Source organism: Zonotrichia albicollis, chromosome 2 (genome assembly GCF_047830755.1).
Source record: "Zonotrichia albicollis isolate bZonAlb1 chromosome 2, bZonAlb1.hap1, whole genome shotgun sequence".
Taxonomy (NCBI): Eukaryota; Metazoa; Chordata; class Aves; order Passeriformes; family Passerellidae; genus Zonotrichia; species Zonotrichia albicollis.
This window is the reverse complement of record NC_133820.1, coordinates 14,220,505-14,244,502: the sequence shown is the minus strand read 5'-3', so window position 1 is coordinate 14,244,502 and position 23,998 is coordinate 14,220,505. Positions and strand designations below refer to the sequence as shown.

General features: G+C 43.4%; 1 protein-coding gene across 2 annotated transcripts in view; it reads left to right on the top strand.

Annotated features, from left to right (window-relative positions):
- The window catches only part of KCNJ6 (potassium inwardly rectifying channel subfamily J member 6), a 175,464-nt gene that overhangs the window by 33,521 nt on the left and 117,945 nt on the right, over nt 1-23,998 (top strand). The window lies entirely within an intron of this gene.

Genomic DNA, 23,998 nt, shown 5'->3' with positions numbered 1-23,998 from the left:
GTGCCTGTTCCTGAGGTCACTCAGAGCCTGGGACAGAGCTGCCTGCAAAAGCTGGGACATTGAAATCACAGGTGAAAAACAAGCCTCGTTTGAAAGGTTATTCAAAATAGGAGCGTGAAGAATGAAACCTTTGATTTCCAGGGTTCTACTCCTGGTTTTTCACATTTTGTTTCAAAGTGTGAATTCAAACTGTCTGGGGCCTGTGCTGCTTTTGGAGCCAGCTCACCTTTCCTCTACCAAAAACAGAAATAAATCAAAGCCTACCCTCCAACATCTGTCTACTCCCTTGTATTCTGAGTCAGCAGATTAAAGAGGAAACGAGGTAATATGTTAACACACAGTTAAAAGAAAAAGAAAAACTCACTCATCCATAAGCAAAAAAATCCCAGAACACGATTTCATTCTGGTCTTAATTCTGCAAGCAGCAAGAAAACTGACACGTGAGAAACCACCCAGGCTGAAAAATGGATCTGCTTCCCCTTGCTGTAGAAAATCTAAGCTGCAAAATGCATGTTCTATTCCCACAAAAAGGGGATTAGTAGGCAGGAGACAAGGATTTGTCAGAATTATTTATCAAGTTATTGCACAAGTTAGTTTAAAGTCGTGGACTCTGCCAACTTTTAATACCCTCTTCAGCCTGACTAGAAGGAGGAAGTTAAATTAGGAGAGAGTGGTGCAATGGCAAATTATTTAAACCCCAGGAATGCTGGAGCTCCACATGCCAGGCAAGTCAGATGTAATCCTCCAGTTTTAATCAAAATAAAAGAATGCCCTCAGTTCCAGCCAGAAAACAACAACACAAAGACAGAAGCTGGGGGAAAATCAGTCCCAAGGAGCAGTAAAAGAAAAATCAGAACCTAGAGAGAATCTGCAAAATAAAAATAAAAATTAAAATTAATATTATAAAAATAAAATCAAAAATTAAAAAAATTAAAATAAAAATAAAAATTAAAATAAAAATAATCATAAGATAAAAATTAAATTAAAATTAAAAATAAAATAAAAGTTAAAATATTATTAATTATTATATTGTTGTTGTATTATATATTATAGTTATTATTCATGTTTAACATTATTTTTTTATTTTTTATTATTTTTATTTTATTCTTTAATCTACTCATTGGTCCATGAATGGTACATCTGAATCCCAAACCTTCCTTATAAACCAGCATTGTTGTGTAGAAGACTGAGCTGACCATGTCAGGAAAATAAATGAGACCAAAATTCGCTGATGTGTTCTGAGTAGAGGAAATCACTGATTTTAGATTATCATTGATTTTGTGGGTGTTTCCTCCTGCTTTAAATTCATTCAGATTCACTTCTTAGGTGTTATTTTAATGTCTTTTGTTTTCTGTCAATGATTTCTTGACAGGTGGTTCTGATAATTAATGTTTTTTTTCTTGAAAAAGAAACAAGCAAGCCAAAAATGCAAAACCTAGAAAAGTTAGAGTAAAAATCTTAATAAAGAGAAAATCAGCCAAAGTCTGTAGAACAAAAAGAAAGAGATTTTCCCCTTTGCAGACAAGAAGAATTTGTATTATGAGGGGATGCATCATAATTTGACCAAATAAAACATTGATCTCACTTTGCAAAGCAATTTACCCTCACAGCCTTAAAAAATCTGCACATAAAACTCTCCTAAACATGATGTCACCATCCATGTCTAACTCCTTCCTTCAAAGACAGAACTTTAAAAAATAATTCTAAAGCACCAAGAGTTCCTAAAGAAATTAAAAAATTATAGGTTTATATACAAAATCAATCTCCCCAAAGAAAAGACAGGAAAACTGCAAAAAGTTTCTCTTCAGACGCTTACAATTCTATTTTTTAAAAATAAAATTAATTAAACTTTACAAATGGCTTCCAGCACTGTGGTTCTCCCTGCATCCAAAAAGATAAAAGAATTAGGATTTTTCATAGCACTGTTTTCCCTTTTTCTGATTAGAAAATGAATAGAAGTTTTTTTGGGATAGAAGACAGGATTCAGTGCAATTGTCTTGGAACTAGAGGTCAAAAATACCCACCCTTCCCCCAAAATTTGGAGAAGTGTAGGTCCCTGTTTTATCCAAATGGAATGATTTGTCCATAATCCCAATCAGTTCATTTATTTTTAGGCACAATTGGAAAAGCTCTATGGATTGGTTTCTATTCCAGCCAGTTCAGATATTTGGCTGGCATCCTAAAGAGATGACTTTGGGGCAAAAATCAAATGGGGATTTCAAAGGCCCATTTTACTTCTGAAATCTTTGCTTAGTAGGAAGCATTGCTGGCATTTGCTACAATTAAAATTTTCATTTATCCAGCTTGGTTAAAAAAAAAATCAATGTTTTAACCTAATGGTTTTTTATTTTTTTTCCCAACAAGCAAGAAAAATGCAGGACACGGCATTGGGTAATTGATAAGGAATGTTGAGCACAGGAATTCATGAAGCAATTTTCCTAAACCACACTGAAGTGTGATAACAAAGAACATTTGTCAGGGCTGGATCATCGTTTTATTGGCTATTTTTGCACCTGTTAGGGATGTGACAATGTGTTGACAGATCTCTCCTAGCAGGGCACCCTGGGACAGACACATCCATTCCAATAAATTCCAGAAGATGACACCTCATTTCATTTGGGACACATGAAGTTGCCACAGAGGTGATGGCTTTTACTACAACTCCAGAAGTAATTTCCACTAAAAAGTGAAACATTATCAGCCAAGTACAGAGATCCTCAACTAAATACAGCCCTTGGAATAAAATATGTTACACAGGGAGTGCAACAAAAGTCTATAAACCTCTAAAAACATATTTCAAACTCATTTTTCAGCACTGCTAGGGCACACTTGGTGTTGCTCACAGCATAGATTAAAGGTCTTGCTTAGAAAAATCAGTATTTTAGTACTGACTGGAGTAGCAATACAACCTTTTCATGGTCCTTATATATTTTAATTTATAGAAATTTAATCTGATGTCTTTAGTGTTTAAAATAAAAGAGTGACACTTGTTTTCGTGCCAAAAGAAGTAGGTGTGTCCCACAAGGTGCTTTCAGAGCTGGCTGGACATTGACTCCCATTTTATTTCAATTTTAGTACTGAGAGGAGTAGCAATACAACCTTTTCATGGTCCTTATATATTTTAATTTATAGAAATTTTATCTGACGCCTTTAGTGTTTAAAACAAAAGAATGACAGCTGTTTTTTGAGGTGTTTGAGTGCCAAAAGAAGTAGGTGTGTCCCTCAAGGGGCTTTCAGAGCTGGCTGGACATCGACTCCCATTTTATTTCAATTTTAGTACTGAGAGGAGTAGCAATACAACCTTTTCATGGTTCTTATACATTGTCATTTATAGAAATTTAATCTGATGTCCTTAGTGTTTAAAATAAAAGAGTGACACTTGTTTTCGTGCCAAAATAAGTAGGTGTGTCCCACAAGGAGCTTTCAGAGCTGGCTGGACATCGACTCCCATTTTAATTCAGAGTGCCAGCACCTGCCTGGGTGAATTTTCCACCAGTTTCCATCTGTGCTGCAAGCAGATCAATGATTTTTATAATTTGCACTGTGCTCACCAGGCTGGCAGGGTGTGAAAGAACAGCCAAAAGAAACCATGAATAGAAGGTAAAAGAAGGTGCCTTTTCCAATCAAAGTTAAACCAAAGTAACATTCTTCTGAGCAGCCCTGAAGGAGTTAAATAATTCACAAGGATTGGGATGAATTAATTCCCTGCAGGAAGCTCAGCAATTCTCCCAAAAAGAGACTGGGGATCTTGGTGGGTTATTTAAAATAAGAAAAAAGTGGTAAAAGGTAATAGAGGCCACAAAACCTCCCCTGTCTCACCTCTCAATTTCCCCTCCTGATAGACTGTACACAAATTAACAGCTTTTTATGTCTTTCAAGGGTATTTATTTCTGGCAAGGACACAGACTTTTCTGTCAAGGTTTGCAGAACATTTTGTTCTGCACCACGTATGCACATGCTGCTGGATCCCGTTCCTATTATATATTCAAACAGCACACAGAAGATTGTCATCACACAATCTGTCTGGAGCTGTCCTGATGAGCAGAAAAAGTCCAAATTGATGGGGGAAAAATAAAATTCATCCTTTATAATTCTGATCCAGAATCAGCTGGACTGGTCTTTGTGGGATAAAACAGCAAGGTGTGTTCCCTGCCTCTCCGCATCCATTCCAAAATCCATCTGTGGTGCCTTGTGCAGGCTGACCCAGAGCAGAGCTGAACAGAGCTAAAGAACAAAGCAGGGATTTATGAAAAGGATTTCCTCCATGGATGCGCCTTGGGCAGCACCAGAGCCCAGCCAGGGCTGCACCCAAGATGAACCAAAATGGCCCCAAAATGCACGACCTGTGAGATTACTGATGGTTTTGAGAGGGAATTTTTCACTTTTCTGTCTCAACAGCAGGTCCTGAGTCTCTGAGGGATCAGGACAGGCTGGATCCATGGGCTGAGGCCAAATGGGTGAGGGTCAGTGAGGTCAAGTGTTGAGTGCTGCGCTTGGGTCACAACAACCCCAGGGAGCTCCAGGCTGGGCAGAGGGGCTGGAAAGGCCCTGGGGGTGCTGTGACAGGGCTGGACACGAGCCCAGGGGTGCCCAGGGGGGCAGGAGGCCCCTGGCAGCTGGGCTGGGTGGGGAATTGTGTGTGCAGCAGGAGCAGAGCAGGGATTGTCCTTCTGTGCTGGCTCTGAGAGGTCCCTCCAGGGCTGGGCCCAGTTCTGGTGATGCCTTGTGCAGGCTGACCCAAAGCAGAGGCTGGACAGAGCTAAAGAATAAAGCAGGGATTTATTCACAGCATCTCCTCCATGGATGCACCTTGGGCAGCACCAGAGCCCAGCCAAGGCTGCACCCAAGATGAACCAAAATGGCCCCAAAATGCACGGCCGGGCACGGGCTCTGTCCCTGGGATCAGTTCTGCTCCATTTGCACCTTGCAGTTCATTGTCCCATTCCAGCTTCAGCCCAGGCAGTCCCACCCTGCTTGTTTTTCTCTCTCCAGCCCACGGGGTTTGTGCTCCTGGGCTGAGATTTGGCTCATTTGTCCTTGGTACCCAGCTGGAGCAGGAATTGTTTTGTCTCCCTGCTCTGGGCACAGAGCTCACCATCCCATAATATGAAGCCCAGACCCACACAATAAAGCAGCACAGAACCTGAAAAACATAAAAGCTCAAACCTGAGGCATCATCTGCACTTGATTTTCATAATTTCATGGAGTCTTCTCATTTTAGGACCTTCCATCCATAATGGAAGTATTCCATCAGTACAAACCCTCATGATGCCACCTCAAAACAATTCCAGTGGCATTCAAGCAGCTGATGAAACAGGTGTGCAATTCCTGTCCTGACTGCACTATCACTGACTAAATCCATAAATTATTACTGCCCAAATCTATAATTAAGGCTGGCAAGCAGCTGAACAGGCTTTGTCAAGGATTTTAGACCACCCATAATTTGGTTTAGCCAAAAATGCTACAGTCATTGTACAGTCAGCACTAGGTCATCCCAGGAAGTACCAAAGGAACTCAAATAACGTACTTAAATAAGTACCAAAGGAACTGTTGCAGAAGAAGGGAGAAAATAACATTGAGTTCTCAAAGGGATTTATTAATTAATGCCTTTTTTACATCAAACTGGTCCTCTCATTCTGCTACTGAACAACTTTACATGGGGATGGATAAAATGAAAAATCAAACTAATTTTTCCATGGGTGAAGTAAATTTTGAGAGATATCTATTAAAACATTTAAAAAAACCAAAACAACGTAACCATTCTGATTAGGAGAGTTACACAGGGAGTTATTCCTGGCACATCTAGAGTAAGGAGGATGCAACTTTGTAGTAGCAAAACTAGAAATACAAAAAGCTGCACAGCCACAGGAAACTGTGCAAGGAAAACATTTCCATAAAAACTATTCTCTGATTTAAAAATTCAGCCCAGACCTCAAAATTTACAACTTAACCAAATAAACCAAAGACAAGACTTACTCTAGATCTGAAATTGGGCCCTGGGGTAAATTTATTGATTATCACAACTTACTGAGACCTTCAGGGAAGCCACTTAGAATTAACGAACCACAGAACTTTCACCATTTGAGCCCCTGAAGCTGAATATTCTCCACCATTTGTGGACAATTTTTTTGGAGCAGCAGAAGGTACAAATTCCTGTGGAATTTTCCCATGCAAATCCTCCACTGCTTAATAGCAATGGCTTCTTCTCAGCTGCCAATTTTCAATGAAATTCCAATAAATTAATGTGGTTGAAACCTTCAACCACACTGATTAATGGGGTTGAAACTGATCTCCAAATTGTAGAAATGCTGCTAGAAGGGGTAAAAAATTACACCAGTCACAACAGACTTGTTGCAGCAGAAAAACAGAATAAAAATAAATATTTAAAATAGATAAATAGGAATATATTTATAAGTAAACAAATTTATAAATCTATTGCATTTCAAAGTGTTTAAATTTATTAAAAGCCACAACAATACACAAGCTGGAAAACGAAATTATTACTATCAATATTTTCAAACATGAGAGATTAGACCTTTTTTTTTTCAGACACATCAAATACAAATCTTTGTTGTAATGACACCATTAAACTACAAAGAAGAAGTCACCAGTTTAAATTTTCCCTCAGCACTGCCAGGTAAGACCAATGATTCATCCATCTAAGTGTCAGTGTTTTGGCTGGGGAAAAAAAAGCCCTAAAAAAGAAAAAAAAAGGGTTCCTTGGATGCACAAGTCCACATAATCTACTTGAAACTGCACATTACCTCATTCTGGGGTGATTTCATTCATGTCTCCTCCCCATTAAGCTGTTTTCATACTCTTCCATCAAAGACGTGGAAGAATTTGGGAATTTCAAGGTCTAAAGTGAAACACCAAATGCTGATTTTTCCCCTTTCCCTCCCACATCATGCCTTGACCCATCCACAGGGTCCAGTCTGGGATGGGTCTGAGCAGGAGGGACCCATCACACCGAGCATCTCCCACAGATTCCTGGGCAGGTCCCAAACTCAGCACAGAGCCATGGCCGAGCCAGGGAACAGCAGAACAACCCAAAATCACCAAGGTGGGAAGAGCCCTCCAGGATCATCTAGTGCCACCCCAGCCCCACCAGCATCACCCCAATCCCTGTCCCCAAGGCCACATCCAGACTCCTCTGGGACAATTCAGTGACTCCAAACCTCCTTGGGCAGCTCAGCCCAAGGCCTGATGGTTGAGGAAGATGGAACAGGAAAGCCTTATAAATATGATTGTCTAGCAAAAGATTTTGAGAACATGAAAACTATAAGCAAGATTGAAATGAAAGCAAGCTTTGAGATCCCTTAGTTATTGAACAATGAGAAAACAACGGTGTGGCTGGCTGCAGGTAATCACCTTTTGATGGAACAACACCCTCTGCTTGCAGGCAGCTCCAAGGGTCAGAGCAGACCCTACAGCTTGGCAGAAGGGGCCCAAAGAGGAGGTTTCAAGGTTTAAAATGTAGCACAGTATGGTAATGTAGTGATTCTTATAGGCTGTATGGAAATGCTACAGGATTTGTATATTGTACTGGACTGGTTAGTGAGAATCAGAATATTCAACACAGAAGGTGATTTATTGTATTGTTATGAGAACTTTGCTCTCTTAGCTCTTGCCCCTCTTGCCTCCTAGCTCTTACCCAGTTTATTCTCTTACCCCCTTTTACTCTCTCACCCTCTCATCCTCTCTCCCCCTCTCTTCTCTCGGGCCTGCTCTGAGCTGTGGCTGCAGCTCCCAGCAGGGCCCTGCACCCAGGCCCTTTGCAATAAACCACAAGTTCCAGTCCTGGCTGCAGAGCTCTCTCATCTCCGTCCAGCCTGACCATGCCACCCCACAACACTCTGACACCTGATCACTCTGCCAGAAAATTTTCTTTCCCAATCTCCAACCTGAGCCTCCCCTGGTGCCATTTAATTACAGAATCCCAGAATGACCAGGTTGGAAGAGACTTTCAATATCATTGTGTCCAACCCAGCCCCAACAGCCCAACTGAACCCTGGTCCCCAGTGCCACATCCAGGCTTTGTTAAACACACCCAGGGATGGGGACTCCACCCCCTCCCCGGGCAGCCATTCCAGAACTTTCTCACCCTTGCTGGAAAAACCTTTTCCCTGCTCTCCAACCTGTATTTCCCTTGGTGCAGCTCGAGGCTGTGTGCTCTGGTTGTGTCAGTGCTGCTGCACACAGAGCCCAGCCCCAGGTGAGCACAGGCCCCTTTCAGGAGCTGTGCAGAGCGATGGGGGCAGCCCTGAGTCTCCTTTTCTCCAGGCCGAGCACCCCCAGCTCCCTCAGGGCTTCCTCACAGGGTTTGTGTTCCCTCTCCAGCCTCGTTGGCCCCTCTGGATGCGCTCAGTGTCCCAGGGTCCTTCCTAAATTTGAGGCCATTTCCTCTCCTCCTTTCCCTTGGGACAGCAGAGCCCAACCCCCCCTCAGTGCCCCTCCTGTCAGGGATTTGTCCAGAGCAATTCACAGAATCACAGAATTCCAGAATCACGGGGTTGGAAGAGACCTTCAAGACCATCGAGTCCAGCCCAGCCCCAACTGAACCCTGGCCCCCAGTGCCAGATCCAGGCTTTGTTAAACACACCCAGGGATGGGGACTCCACCACCTCCCCGGGCAGCCATTCCAGAACTTTCTCAGCCTTTCTGTGAAAAATTTTTCCTAATATCCAACCTATAATGAGATCAATGAAGTCCCCCCTGAGCCTCCTCCTCTCCAGGTTGAGCTGCTGGGTACAGAGAGCCAAATTCTGATCTTTCTCCCCATAATCAGCCCCACTCCTCCCTTGTGGCACAAAGTCCCTCTCAATGGGGCTCTGTCATGAGGAGTCCAAGATTTTGGCTCACTAAAATCAGCAGCAGCAGCAACAAGAGGGAGAAGTGAGGGGAAAAGCTGTAACTTTGAAATCCAACCTATCCTGTAGATCAGAGACCTTTGGATTCAGAGAACACCAAAGAAATCAGAATTAAATTGTGATAAAAATCCAAACACAGAGAAAGTTGTATTTGCCTTTGTATCTAGCAAAAAAGGGGGCAGAGGGGACACAGGGTGACATAAACCCCCAGGTGATGGTTTGTGGTTCTTCTGAATTTCTCTGATCTAGCTCAGATGGTTACCAGGACTTGCAAAATTGGAGATTTTATACCTTTAACACCTGCCATAAAGAATGTGCTGCATTGTGCCAGGCAGAATGAAAAAAGGACTTTAAATCAAAATAATAAAGGATGTGCTGAAGAATTCATTGATGGATCTTAAACCAAGACAGATTTTATTCACTGAAAATGTGCTGTGGGGTGTTTCTCTTTTCCATCAAGGAAAAGTTAATTACAAAGTTCTGGGGTTCAATATTCTCTATACATTTTTGGAGTATGAAGTGATAAATCCAAAAGTTGTTGACTACTGTTAATTATGTGTTTGAGCATGCCAAAGTAATTTTCTGGGCTAGTTTAGTAATATGTCAATAATTTCTGTCTCCTTGAATCTAAAATTCCCCTAAAATCACAAAAATTATTTTAGATATGGGGTGACCTTGTAGAAAAGGCAAAATAGAGACCAAAAAAACAAACTTCAAAAAACCAACCAAAGGAACCATTCCCAAGTAGAAAATTTAAAATTATCCAGAGGTGCTAGAGGTCTCATTCTTGTCTGATAATGAAAAATTTGTCTTTCAGAGACCTGAGCAGTGGGAAACAAAGGGAAATTACCCTGTGACAGCTTTCTTTGTAGACAAAGAATTGGTAGCTCCTAATGGGCAGGTGTCCCTATTAGAATAAAACATTAATTAATGCCCTGGCTGGCAGGCTCAGCTGGGGAAAACATGGCTAAATGAGCCTGGAAACTGGAGTGCCTTCTGGGCTGGTAATTGCATGTCCCCACATTTATTGTAATTTGGGATGTGATTTTCCAATTGGATCCAAATCACTGAAAGGCTCTGGTTGTGGGGACAGCACACAGGGATAATGATTCTATTAAAACATTCAGAGCTTGATTTCTAAAGAAATCAGCACTGCTGTTGGGAGCTGGGAACTTTTGGTAGCTTGGAAAATTTGGACTCACCATCATTTTAGTGTAAAAACTGCCAAGAAGGAATTGTGTAAAAGGCACAAAGTGATGGTGATGTGGGCACAAGAGCAGCACCAAATTTTAAATGAACAATTTTGATAAAAACTAGAATGCAGGCAAATGAAAGAGGGGGAAAGTTTTGTTTCCTTTCATGAAGAAAAAAAGAAAGAAATCAGCAATTAATTATTTTTCTGGGAGTTACATCAGCAACTTTGTTTAGAAGTAGAATGAAATGTACAACTTAAGAATTGAATTATAAGGTTTCTGGATAAGTTGAAGGTGAGTTGAATGTTTCAACAGGACAGATTGTCAGCAAGAATGGAAGGATATGGAAAGGGCAGGTGGGAGCAGAGCTGCTCCATCCCTCTGCTCTTCCTGCTGTTTCTCAACTTATTTTTTGTAATATTTTTTTCCCATAAAACCTTTTGCAGCCATGTTTCCCACCAGCATCAACTCTAATAATTACATAGCAAATAATTTAGCAAAGTGAAAATCATCCTGGTCTGAGGAATTGCAATGTCAGCCTTGATTTCAGAGGGTGGGCAGAAAAATAAAGATATCTTATTACTAATAAAGACAGAAAAGGAGATTTCTCTTCAGTACAATGTAGTCACTTTAATACTTTAATTTGAGGCTTTTTAACCACCACAAAAGAGCCAGGAAGGAATTTGGAGCTGTAAGCCCTGCACTGAGACATCTCTGTCTTGCTCTAGCACATCCAGCAGAGCTCCATGAAGATGGAGAACGGCTCTGTCTGCACATAATTTCACAGTCAGGATGTACCTGCCTGGCTTGGATCACATCCTGCAGGTTCTGCAGCTGAAATTGTGCTGGAAAGATCCCCTAAAAAAAAGGGAAAGAGGTGAAAAATTGTCCATAAAGCTGCACATCCAGGCTTTGCAAAGAAAAACTGTTCCATGGAATGGTTTGGGAAGCCTGGAACTGATCTCTTCTAGTACAAATGCCCAGGAGCAGAGCTTTGAATTTTTCAAAACAAACAAGAAGGAATTTTAATTAAAAGACATCGAGGAATGGCAAAATATCTTACCTAAATCTTGCTCCAGTATTCAGTGAGTAAAGATTAATTTACCCTTAAATCACACAGAGTTTTCTGAAGTGTTAAACATCTGAGAATTATGCAGCAGACATTAAAATCAAGTCAAGCTGCAAAACTCAGGAGATTTTTGTGCATCACATCCAGCCTGCAGAGTGGTAGAACACTCCTGTTAATAGGACAGCATGAGAATGGTTGGGTGCTCATCATTTTATTAACCAGGTTTGCACACAACTGAATGAATTCTGAGCATAACCTAGAATTTGGGGAGGAGAAAAGAGAGCAATACAATAGGAAATAAGAGGGATTTTTGAAAATGGAGAGACAAATTAAGCACTCCTTCTGATTGCATTTACTCTTGATTAAAATTTCACAAACCAGCTCTCAGGGAATGTAATTCTGACTAATATTGAGCTTCCTCATAATTTTAAAATGCAGGAGACAATGGAGCTTGTGCTGGATTTGGGTTTGCATGGCAAGGTTTTGGTGAACTGCAGGGGTGGATCCTCTGAGGAGCTGCCAGAAACCTCCCCCATCTCTGTTTGTTGTCTGCAATGGAATAAAATGCTTTATCTCCATTTGAGCACATAATTTCTCCCTTTACAAGATTACAGCTATGAATATTTTATCATTATTAACACTTAATAAGATTAAAAGCAGCAGCAGTGGCCAGCTCTGTGAGCTGACCTTTAATCAGTGGCATGATGCATTATTTTGGAGGTGTTTAAAACTCAGGAAGGACTCGAGCTAGCACAGTTTGAAACATCTCCATCACAGAGCACTGTGTCTGAAGCACACTCTGCACAGTGGAAGTGCCATCAGCTGCACTGCCTGAAGAACACACAGATTTGCTGTAAATCTTTAGTCTGACTCACCCAGAGCTTGTCTGGAAACTCCAGTTAAAATACATCCTTAAAATACATCCCAATCCCCCAGACACACACAGTACAAAACCTGCCGAGGTGAAGAGCTGCGGCAGGAACAGCACCAGGACAAGGCTCCTGCAGGATAATTGACTTGTTGACAGGGATTGTGGCTTTCTGAGGCTCCCTGGGGATCTCCAGGCAGCCTCTCACTGTGCTGAGCTGGCATTCCCTCACAGGGAGCAGCCCTTGGGGCTGGTCTGGACAGGAAATGTGGATTCTGTCTCTATCCTCAGCTGATGGCAAGCAGGAGCAGCTTGGTCTGAACACCAAGAGAGCCACAGGGCAATGAATTTTACCCTGTTCTGCTTTTTTTATTAGTGGACATCTCACATTTTTCTGTCATTTACAATACAATTCATCCATATCTATGGTACAATATATTATATTTACTGTATATCAGCTCTGGGGTGATTCCCCACCTGCAGCCCTGCCCCAGCCAGGGAGGAGCTGGAGCTGCTGCAGAGCCCAGAGGAGGCTCCAGGATGAGCAGAGGGATGGAGCAGCTCTGCTGGCAGGAAAGGCTGGCACAGCTGGCATTGCTCACCTGCACAGGAGAAGCTTTGGGCTGAGCTCAGGGCGGCCTTGCAGGGCCTGGAGGAGCCCCAGGAAAGCTGGAGAGAGACAATCGCCAGGGGATGCGGGGACAGCACACAGGGAATTGTTGAGTCTGTGAGGATCTCCAGGACGAGGGAAGAGATGAGAATTTGACTCCGTGTTCTCATAAGGCTGATTTAGTATTTTATGATATTACAATATATTAAAAGAATACTATACTAAAACTATATTAAAGAAAGAGAAAGGATACAGACAGAAGGCTTAACAAGAATGATAATGAAAACCTCGTGACTGACTCCTCACAGTTGGCTGTGATTGGTCATTAATTAAAAACAATTCACATGGAACCAATCAAATCCGTTGGTAAACATTCTCCAGCCACATTCCAAAGCAGCAAAACAGGGAGAAGCCAATGAGATAATATTGTTTTTTTCTCTGAGGCTTCTCATCTTCCTAGGAAAAGAAATCCTGGGCAAGGGGATTTTTCCATAAAATATGACAGTGACAGGGAATGGCTCCCAGTGCCAGTGGGCAGGGCTGGTGGGTGGGATCTTGGCAATGAGGAATTGTTCCCTCTCAGGGTGGGCAGGGCTGGGATGGAATTCCATCCCTGGATCCCTGGCAGTGCCCAAGGCCAGGTTGGAGCAGCCTGGGACAGTGGGAGGTGTCCCTGCCATGGCAGGGGTGAGATGAGATGATCTTTAGGGTCCCTCCAACCAAAACCTCTCAGTGATTCCATGATTCCATGAGTTATGCAGGTCCAAGCCTGGCTGATGTCATTGTTCAGCCCAAGGACCTGAACACTTCAAGTTATCGGGTGTCAAACTCTCCTCACCAAAATAATAATCCAGAATTTGGGGTGAGGGAGACTGAACAGGGGCCAAAAGCAGAGGGAAGTTGTGGATTCCACATCCCTGGAAGCATCCAAGGCCAGGTTGGACACTGGGGCTGGAGCAGCCTGGGACAGTGGGAGGTGTCCCTGCCATGGCAGGGGTGGGATGAGAGGAATTTTAGGGTCCCTTCCAACCCACCCCATTCTGGGATTCTGCAATAATTCCTTGCAGGCATTAATGACTAAAATATCTCCTCATCCTGAAGTGAGGAGGTGACAGAGCCCTGGGGTTCAGGCAGAGCAGCCCCTGCCCCGAGGCTGCTCAGGGAGGATAATCCCACGTGGGGGACTGGGGGCACAGAGGCAGGATGCTCCCTGTGACAGCTCCTTCCACACCTGCTCCTTTGGGAGCGTGGGAGTGTGAAGAGAGGCAGGGGAGAGGTGAGGGATAAAGTTAGATGGAGAGAAAAGGAAAAGAGAGACTGTTTTAGGAAAGGTGATGGGCTGGGTAAGACAAGAGAGAAGGAAATGAAGAGGCTGTTAGGAAAATGCATCCACAAACATCAGAGGTTTATGGCCAAAAAAGAGACAGAGGAGTCCTTGTTCTTTATTCCAATAAAGGGAGAGGCCATGGGACATTCCTCTGGGATCTCCCAGATTTTTAGAGGATGCAGCCTCCTTTTTATCCCAATTTCCCTGGCTGCTTTTCCCTTCTCTCTTTCCCCATTGGCTGAGGTGCTTGAGAGGTACAGACTGCCCAGAATACCTGATACCAAAGATTTCCCTCTAATGTATAACACTCCCTTTTCATTTTTAATTCTTAAGGAATTAAAAATTAAATTAAAAATGGGTTTTTCCCCATTGGCTGAGGTACTTGAGAGGTACAGACTCCCCAGTATGCCTGATGCTGAAGATTTCCCAAAGATTTCCCTCTAATGTATAACCCTCCCTTTTAATTTTTAATTCTTACGGAGTTTTTCTTCCTCATTGTTTCCTTCATCTTTCAATGTGTAATTTCATTTATCAGCAAAACTAAAGTTTATTTGTAAAAGCAAATATCTTTTTCCATTCATCAATCAGTGGAATCCTTCCCATTGTTTCTTTTATCTCCCAGTGCTGGTTTTATCTACCACAGACCCACAGCTTGTTTGTAAAGACAAATCTGCTATTCCTCTCAAGGCTGAAGGTGGGGGAGAGGAGGACAGGAGGGGAGAGGTGGGAGCAAACCCTTGGCACGGCACAAGGATCACAATAACTCTGGGATTTCAGAGTGAAGTGGCCTCACACCCCTGCCTTACCTATTTAACACATATTTAATCAGCTCAACTCCATCCTTAATGAGCTGAGCACTTCCCCCAGGGATTCCTGTGCTTATTCCTGGATAATTCCCCTGTGGACGTGCTGGTTTCCCTCTGTTGGGGCTACAGGGAACCCAAAAACCCCACTTAGAACCTGCACCCAAATTTTCACTGGACTGAACTTAGTGAAATGAACCCCAAGGCTGTGTCCAAATTTCCACCCTTGCACCATTTCTGCTGCAGTTCCTATTATTGCCTTCTTCGGCTCTGGAAAGTTAATGGTGAAGATAAACCAAAAGCTGCTTCAGCAGTGCCTCAGCATTTCTCTTTTTTATTACTTTTTTCAGTTTGGCCCAAAAAGATCTGTGCAAGCAACCAAAAATTTGATTTTCTCTCAGGGAGTAGTAAATGGGAAGTATTTTCAGGTATTTTTCAGTAGGACAGGGAGGTATATTATCATTATTAGCATTCTTGCATTCACCTGACACATTACTTGTTCTTTTCCAACATCTCATAGCTTTTGAAGATTTTCTTCTTTTTTTTTTTTTTTTTTTTTTGAGATAGATTTAACAACAAAAGACTGCTAAAATTGGAAACTGTGTGAGACACTTTGGTATTATTCAATCAGAGCCAAACCTGACACTGCAGACAGTTCTTGTTTAAGAATTTTCATTGAGGGAACATGATCACAGCACAAAACAAAGAAAAATGTCAGCTCCCCTTGTTCTGTGTTCATCATTTCAGTCTCACAAGGTACCCAAGGAAATAGGTTCAGGTTTGAGATGTTTGATCTGCTCTGTGTAGTTATGAGTTATTTTTATAATGCATCAAGGCAAGTAATAAACAGAACTTCTTTTATTAGATCATTATTCTCTTAAGTAGTTTAAATAATGGTTTCTAGATTAGTTCAGGTAATGCTTCTACCTATTTTTTTTTCATCAGAAATCCTCAGTGTGTAAATATTCTTAAAGTGATTCTTATTGAAATCTGGAATTTAATGCTACAAGAATACAAGCAACCAGTTGAGATTTTCCCTTTGGGGGGAACAGAAGCAATGAGCCCATAAAAAACCCTACATATGCATTATTAACAGCTGAAAAGATTGGATAAGCATTTTTAAGTCTCTTTTCTATAGAGAATCTCCTCTTTTGGGTTTCTACCAACTCTTTTTTAAAAACAGAGTAGCTGCTGTTATCTCAAGGTAACTTACATTTCTCCTATTACAATTCAGAATATATTCATGATTTATGGCCTAAAAAGAAAAACAGCAGTTTCCTAAGAGTTTGATCCAAAGGTCTGTACATTGGTAAGAACATTTCCCCTGAAAATAGAGCCTTTCAGCATGCATTAACTGCTCACAGCCACCCCACCTGCAGCCTGCAGATTTCCATGGCAGAGCACACACAAGATTATCCACTCTGCCTTGAAGACCTTTTGCTGAGATGTAATTTATGCTGGTTTGTCCAAGCCTAAGTAAAAAAGCTTTCAAACCTTCTCAGTGTAAGCATCCCTGCCTCACTTTGTTGCCAGGATATTCTCCTTGATTTCCAGGGAGAACTTACACTTGCTGAATTTCACAGTGCAGGCAGGAAACGCTGGCTGGAAGACTGAAATCCTCCACTGCAATTACCTGCATCCATAATTTGTCAGAACATCCAAGCTGAGCTTCTCAAAAGCAGGCAGAACACGCAGCTTGTTGGCTGGAAAACACAGGAGTGGAAGCTCTCATGGTGTTCAGTCATTGTCTTGGAATAGATGTATTTTTTACTGAGGGAATCAAATAAATCTTTTGACTCTCTGTGGGATTTTTGTAGTGGGAGAGGAAAATTCAGCCTCTAGAGCAAAGGAACTAAGAAAATATAACTGCCTTTAATCATGTAATCACACCACAACATTGTTTTGCTCCCATTTTGCTTCTGTAAGTACCCAAATTAATTTATTTTATTAACCTAAGCCAGAACTTAGGTTGCTAAAATAATCTTCATCTCCTGACTCTGTCACCCCTGTGAGTTAAGGATACTCAAATTCCTGCAGCTCTGAGGTTTCACTGCCAAAGGCAGGGTTTTTTAATAAGTTTTCAGTTTCATGTTCTCTGCAATAGAATTTTATAGCCTAAAATTGTGAAGTTCTTCAGGTTAAGTAAAACTGAAAACCTGAGACTTGCTACAGCTTAGATCTTACTTCAAATGTCAAAACCATAAAGTCTGTCTCTCTCTCTCACTTTTTTCCATAGATATGAATATTCTCTCTCCTGCAAATGCTCTTTTTCTTTTCTCCTTATCTTGTTCAAATTTTATTTTATTTATTTATGGTCTGGCAGATACAAGAGCATTAGTAACTGTTCCTGTTTACTGCACAGCAGATAGTAACATTAATCTGCTGATTCTGCTCCTAAAAGGACTTCCTGCTCTCAGAACCACCACACACCATCCCCACTGTTTAATATGTGAATATTTGTTCCTCTTACTTAGAGAATGACACTGCATTTGCAATGGCTTTAACCCACAATTCTGTGAGCTTTGTCCCTTGAGTCTGAGGGGACCTGACAAGCTCCTCTAGAACTGCTGCTTGATTTTCTGCTTGGAAAAAAACAGAGATTTTTCCATCCCTATTTCACAGACCAAGTGTGAATGATGAGTAAGTTCACCAAAAATTATGAGAAATGTAAAAAATCCTCTCAATTCTAGAACCCAGGGAAATAAATTCAGTTCCTCCTGCTGCTAATGCAAATTTCCTCCATGTAAGACATCTTAGAGCTCCTGAGAGTGTTTTATGAGGTCTGAACACATTAATGAGCCCAAGTCACCCCTGCTGCTCCATAACCCTGGTGAACCCAGCTCAGGCACTCCCTCTTTGAACTCTGCTCACTCCATCTATTCAAATATTGTATTTTAAGCTCATTCCAGCTGATGCAAATTGAAATCACCTCTTGTGACAAGCACAGGATATTCCTATAAAACACATTCTGAGCCATTCAAGTGCTGGGATCACTGCAAGGGAGTGCAGATTAGTGCTCAGCTTTGAGGCTGAGGATGAAGCCAATTTGCTGGAGATCACACAGTGCTGGGGCCTGCATGAAATTTTCTTTATAGGCCCTTCCCCAACACTCAATTTTGCAAAAAAAGAAAAACAAAAGCAGTTGGGACCAACCTCCTTTCTTGGGACAGGCAAGACAGAAAAGGAAAAATAAACAAGATGTAAATAATTTCTTATTTTGGGATAGGGAGGCAGAAAAAGCAACTCCCACAGGCTTAGGCAGGCCTTGCATGAAGCTTGAATTCTAGTAATAGTAAAATAATGCAATAACACAGAGTATCTCATTGTTCAGGGCCCTAAAGATGGGCTATTAAGCTATTTTTTCCCCTTTGTTGGATATGTTTGCAGATAGAAATGGAAGTTCCTACGGCATTTTTCCAAAGGAAGAGCTCCAGCTCCTTCCAACAATCCCTCTCCACCTAAAATAAGCCCTGCTTTTGAGAACTGAGTGTAGGCTATTGCTGGAATGAATAGCACATAATGAGAGCTGCATTTGCCTACACACCATCTCCCCAGAACCTGTGTCTAATTCATTACTGCAAAGCATTTGGAGATGTCACGAGGAAGAAAGACACTCCATAAAATTAAATTCTATTATTCTCACTTAATAATGTTTCCAACATGAAACCGTTTTCGTGTAGTTTGAAAAGTAATTGAAGATATCCCAAGATAGATGACTCCAAGCTAAAATTTCCTAAAAGGTTCTTCTTTGCTTCTTGCTCATTGAATTTGTACTTAGTGATTGGGGAGCTATTGCCTTCAAGAATGTGTCAATTGAATTATCTGGGATTTGCTACTTCAAAAGTAAGAAAGCTTCAGAAAATGATGTGTAATGGATATAATGGATGTGAGCTCTGATCCACAGCTGATGAAATACTGTCAGAAATCTGAGCCAAAGTTTTGGATTACCTCAGCATATTCTTGATGTGTTGGTGAATCTCTGCACTTCAGAAGTACAAGAGATGTTTCAGCCATGCAGGAAACAAAGAAAAACCTTCAGAGGGATGGTGACAGGCTGGAGAGATGGACAGAGAACTGTCTGAAACTCAACCAGGGCAAAATCAGGGTGCTGCACCTGGGAAAAAATAACTCCAGGCACCAGCACAGGCTGGGGGTGCCCTGCTGGAGTGGGATGGGAGTCCTGAGGGACACTGAGCTGTCCCTGGGCCAGCAGAGTGTCCTGGGGACATCAGGATGGGCACTGCCAGCAGGTCAGGGCTGACCCTGCCCCTGTGCCCAGCCCTGGGGGCACCTCTGGCTGCTGTGCCCAGCTCTGGCTCCTCAGCACAGCAGGGCCAGGAGCTCCTGGAGCTGAGCAAGAGCCTGGAGCAGCTCCGTGCCCAGGAAAGGCTGAGGGAGCTGGGGCTGCTCAGCCTGGAGAGGAGCCCAGGGAGAGAGAGGGGCCTCAGCCCTGCCTGGGCCTGCCTGGGCCTGTGTCTGTCCCTGTGTCTGTCCCTGGCTGTCCCTGTCTGTCCCTGTGTCTGTCCCTGCCTGTCCCTGTGGCTGTCCCTGGATGTCCCTGTGTCTGTCCCTGTGTCTGTGCCTGTGTCCGTCCCCGTGTCTGTCCCAGGAGCAGGGAGCTCATTCTGTCCCTGCACTGCTGAGGGCACACCTGAAGTGCTGTGCCCAGCTCTGGCCCCTCAGTTTGGGAAGGACCTTGGGACACTGAGCACATCCAGAGGGGCCAACGAGGCTGGAGAGGGGCTGGGAACACAAACCCTGTGAGGAAGCCCTGAGGGAGCTGGGGGTGCTCAGCCTGGAGAAAAGGAGACTCAGGGCTGCCCCCATCGCTCTGCACAGCTCCTGAAAGGTGCCTGTGCTCACCTGGGGCTGGGCTCTGTCTGCAGCAGCACTGACACACCCAGAGCACACAGCCTCGAGCTGCACCAAGGGAAATACAGGCTGGAGAGCAGGGAAAAGGTTCTTCCAGCAAGGGTGAGAAAGTTCTGGAATGGCTGCCCGGGGAGGTGGTGGAGTCCCCATCCCTGGGTGTGTTTAACAAAGCCTAGATGTGGCACTGCGTGCCAGGGTTCAGTTGAGCTGGGCTGGACTCGATGGTCCTGAAGGTCTCTTCCAACCCTGTGATTCTGGGAATTCTGTCTCTCCCTGTGTCTGTCCCTGGCTGTCCCTGTGTCTGTCCCTGGCTGTCCCTGTGTCTGTCCCTGTGTGCAGAGCTCAGAGCAGGCCCAGGCTCTGCTCCAGGCCCAGCAATGGCCCCAGAGCCACGGGCAGGGCCTGAGCCCAGCAATTCCCCTCACAGGGGGCACAACTTCTGCCCTGCGCAGTGCCCAGCCCTGAGCAGAGACCAGAGGGGCTCTGGGGGCTCCTCCTGGGGACATTCCAGAGCCACCTGGACCCAGCCCTGTGCCCTGTGCTCTGGGATGGCCCTGCTGGAGCAGGGAGGTGGCACCAGGGACCGACCCTCTGTGGTCCCTTCCAGCCTGACCCATCCTGTGACCCTGTGAAAATAAATAAAATGATCTCATTAATCAGTGCCAGCTGAAGCCAACAGCCACTGCAGAGGGAGTTTCAGAATGTGTCCTTGTCCTTCCATTAGAAAAATCACAAGGATTTCATCCACTGTCCTATCTGAGAATATTCCATTACGAGACAAGTGACCTGGCAACTCAATGTTTTGATTCCCATCTGGAATTTGATTCAATCTTCTCCTGCTTGACATTGAAAATGTTATTTTTGTGCTGCCTGGTTGGCACTTTTGACGTCTTCTTGTACCCTCTGACAGAAGCATGGCAGACTCTGCAGCACAGGCTGTCAGACAAGGAGAGTTTTATCCAAAAGTTCCTGATTTTCTTTGGCTGAGAAGGGAAAGAGTGACGTGAGGGCCTCACTTTCTGTGCTGTCCCTTTAAGCCCATAAATGTTGCAACAGCATGACAATAAGTTGAGATTAAATTCAGTGCAAGGCAGGACATCACAGCCTCAGATATTGCAGGACTGGGCAACCACTCTTTGGTCTGAAGGAAGTTGATAGAAAGGAAATAGCTTTAAAAAAAGAAAGAAAACATTAGAAAACAAGTTTGCATCTTCTTTCTTCCACCCTCAGTTCAATGAAAGACCGCACAAACAATGCAAAAAGTACAAAGCAGAATTTTAAATGACCCTTTTTGCAAGTTGAAGTTATGATGCTTCACTTAATTTAAATTTCACACATCCCTCCTTGCACCACAACATTGCCTATTGCTGGCACTTGGGAAAGTTCACATCATCTCAAGCATGAAAAGCAGAATTTGCTGCTTTTCAGGCCCCCAGAAGTCAGTAACCATGTGAGACATCCACACACAACAGGAGCAGGGTCTGGCTCTGCTGCTCCTCTGAGTTTGGGGAAGATTTGGGTTCTTCACCTCAGAGCAGGCACTGGCAGCAAGAGCACATGGATTCAAAATTCCCTGCAGAAATCACTCTGTGCTGACTACAGAGCTATGAAAAACCTGAAATAGGAGCATCACTGTGCTGGGAGAGATAAAAAATGAGTCCTCCTTTTCTTGATGTGTTTTCTGAGGTGGCAATTCTTGTTTACCCAGCAATCTCCAGAGGAAATACAACCACAGTCAGCCCTTAAAGGCAACTCCTGTCCTGAAATGAAACACGGTGTTGTTTGCTTTTTTTAAAATCTTGTTTCGTTTTGTTGTTTGCTTTTTTTGTTGTCTTGTTTTGTGGCTTGGATTTGGGGCTTTTTTTTTGAAGGCAGCAAATCTCACTCTGCTGTCAGCCCGTGTTCAAACTCACATCTGCTAAAATCAGGAACAAAAGTATGTTTTAATGTTTGATTCTCCCCCAAGTTAATCTGCTAGAACTCATTCTGTCAGAGAGGTTGGAATTCCTTCTTTATTTGCCATCAAAAAACAAATTTCTTAGAGGTGTTCTAGCTCCCTTAAAATATTCCATTTTGAAGAAACAGATGAGTGGAAAAATTTTCCTAATTTCCAGACCTTCATGGGTGTATGTGTGCACATCCTCATATCATTAGAGAAAGGAAAAAGGACAAAATTTTATAAAATAATTTCACAGAGTCTAAAATTCATTGATAACAGTACCAAAGGTTAATTTTTTTCAATAAAAGTATCTGCAAATTAGATTTAATTTTAAAACTTTCAGAATTCAGAAATTGGATGCGTACAAACATATTTTATCTACTAAAGAAGGAAGACCAAAACTTCAGTAGTCCTGGGCATTTCTTTGACTTTTAAGAAAAGTCAAATAAACTCAAAAACTTCTAAATTTGTCCTTTGATATTATATTTAATAATATGCTTTTATATTTAATAATATAATTTCACTTTAAAATGAAATGCCATTCAAGTCTCCTTTGTCATGAGACTTCATCATTAGTAAAATGTATTTAATAATAAGCAAGAGGAAAGTAATAATATTTAATATCAATTTGTTATTAGTGTAATAAATCCAGTCTTCCATCTCCAGGGCTCAAATTGATCTTTCCCAACTGCTCACTCCTGATAAAGTCTGAGCTCTGTAGCAAAAGGAGGTGTTTTAAGGTCACATTATAAATCACCACAGACACAAATTCCTGATGGTTTTCAGAGTGCTGTTCTTTCCTTTGATGATTAATGCCATGCAAAAAAAACTTTCATAGAGGACCTTTTTTTTTTGTAAAAAAAACACTACACTCTTGTGCTACTTCTTTCTTCCTTCCTTCCTTCTTTTTTTTTTTTTGCTTTCATAGCAAAGCATGAATCTGATGCTGGATTCTACATTATCAGCATGGCTTAGGGCATTGTCCTCACTCAGATCCAGGACATAACCTTAAACCTCTCTTTTCATATAAAATGCTCTCAGGGGTGCATGAATGCAGTTCTGAAGCATTATCTGCTTGTTTCATGAATGCCATTAGCTCCTATTACTGTGACATTTGAGCCTTTTTCTTTTTTTCAGTAGAAGTCCAACTTTGTGAAGTGCAAGTAGTGGATTGTTTGGTGTAGAAAAAATTTCTTGAGGTTTTTGTACCTTCAGATAAAAGCCAGGATTACGATAAGGGATTTAGGGAGAGGAGAGGCTGTGAGGGGAAGCTGAGGGAGATGGACAGGGGCTGGAGAATCCCTGAGGAGCTGGAAGGGGCTGGAGAATCCCTGAGGAGCTGGAAGGGGCTGCAGAATCCCTGAGGGGCTGGAAGGGGGTGCAGAATCCCTGAGGGAGCTGGAAGGGGCTGGGGCTGGAGCAAAGGAGGCTCAGGGGCCCTCGTGGCTCTGCACAAGGCCCTGCCAGGAGGGCACAGCCGGGGGGGTCGGGCTCTGCTGCCAGGGAACAGGGACAGGAGCAGAGGGAGCGGCCTCAGGCTGGGCCAGGGCAGGCTCAGCTGGGACAGCAGCAGCGATTTGCCCATGGAAAGGGAGCTCAGGCCTTGGCAGGGGCTGCCCAGGGAGCTTTGCAGTGCCCATCCCTGCAGGTGTCCCCTGGAGGTGGCACTGAGTGCTCTGGGCTGGGCACAAGGTGGGCATTGGGCTGATCTTGGCCTCAGTGACCTTGCAGAGCTTTTCCAACCTCAGGGATTCTGGAATTCTGAAGTAGAGGTGGACAGACCTCAGCTCTTCTGGGGTTAGGAAATGATCCTGCCCTTGAGCAGCCTGGCACCCCTGCAGCAGGGTCTGCTCGTGTCACACCCAAAGGGCCTTGGAAAACCACATTGTCCTACCAAATAGCACCTGGCAGGGACAATTTGTGGCAAATGGAACACAAACCCTGTGAGGAAGCCCTGAGGGAGCTGGGGCTGCTCAGCCTGGAGAAAAGGAGACTCAGGGCTGCCCCCATCACTCTGCACAGCTCCTGAAAGGGGCCTGTGCTCACCTGGGGCTGGGCTCTGTCTGCAGCAGCACTGACACACCCAGAGCACACAGCCTCGAGCTGCACCAAGGGAAATACAGGCTGGAGAGCAGGGAAAAGGTTTTTCCAGCAGGGGTGAGAAAGTTCTGGAATGGCTGCCCGGGGAGGTGGTGGAGTCCCCATCCCTGGGTGTGTTTAACAAAGCCTGGATGTGGCACTGGGTGCCAGGGTTTGGTTGGGGCTGGGCTGGACTTGATGGTCTTGGAGGTCTCTTCCAACCCAGGGATTCTGGGAATTCCATGAATTCTGTGAATTCTCAAGCCTGTGCCTTTCCCTGGTGCCGTTGTTAGCACAGACCCAGTCAAAGGGAGGTGTCACCACACTGACTCCTGTCCCCAGCCACTCCAGCATCTACTGAAGGTCAC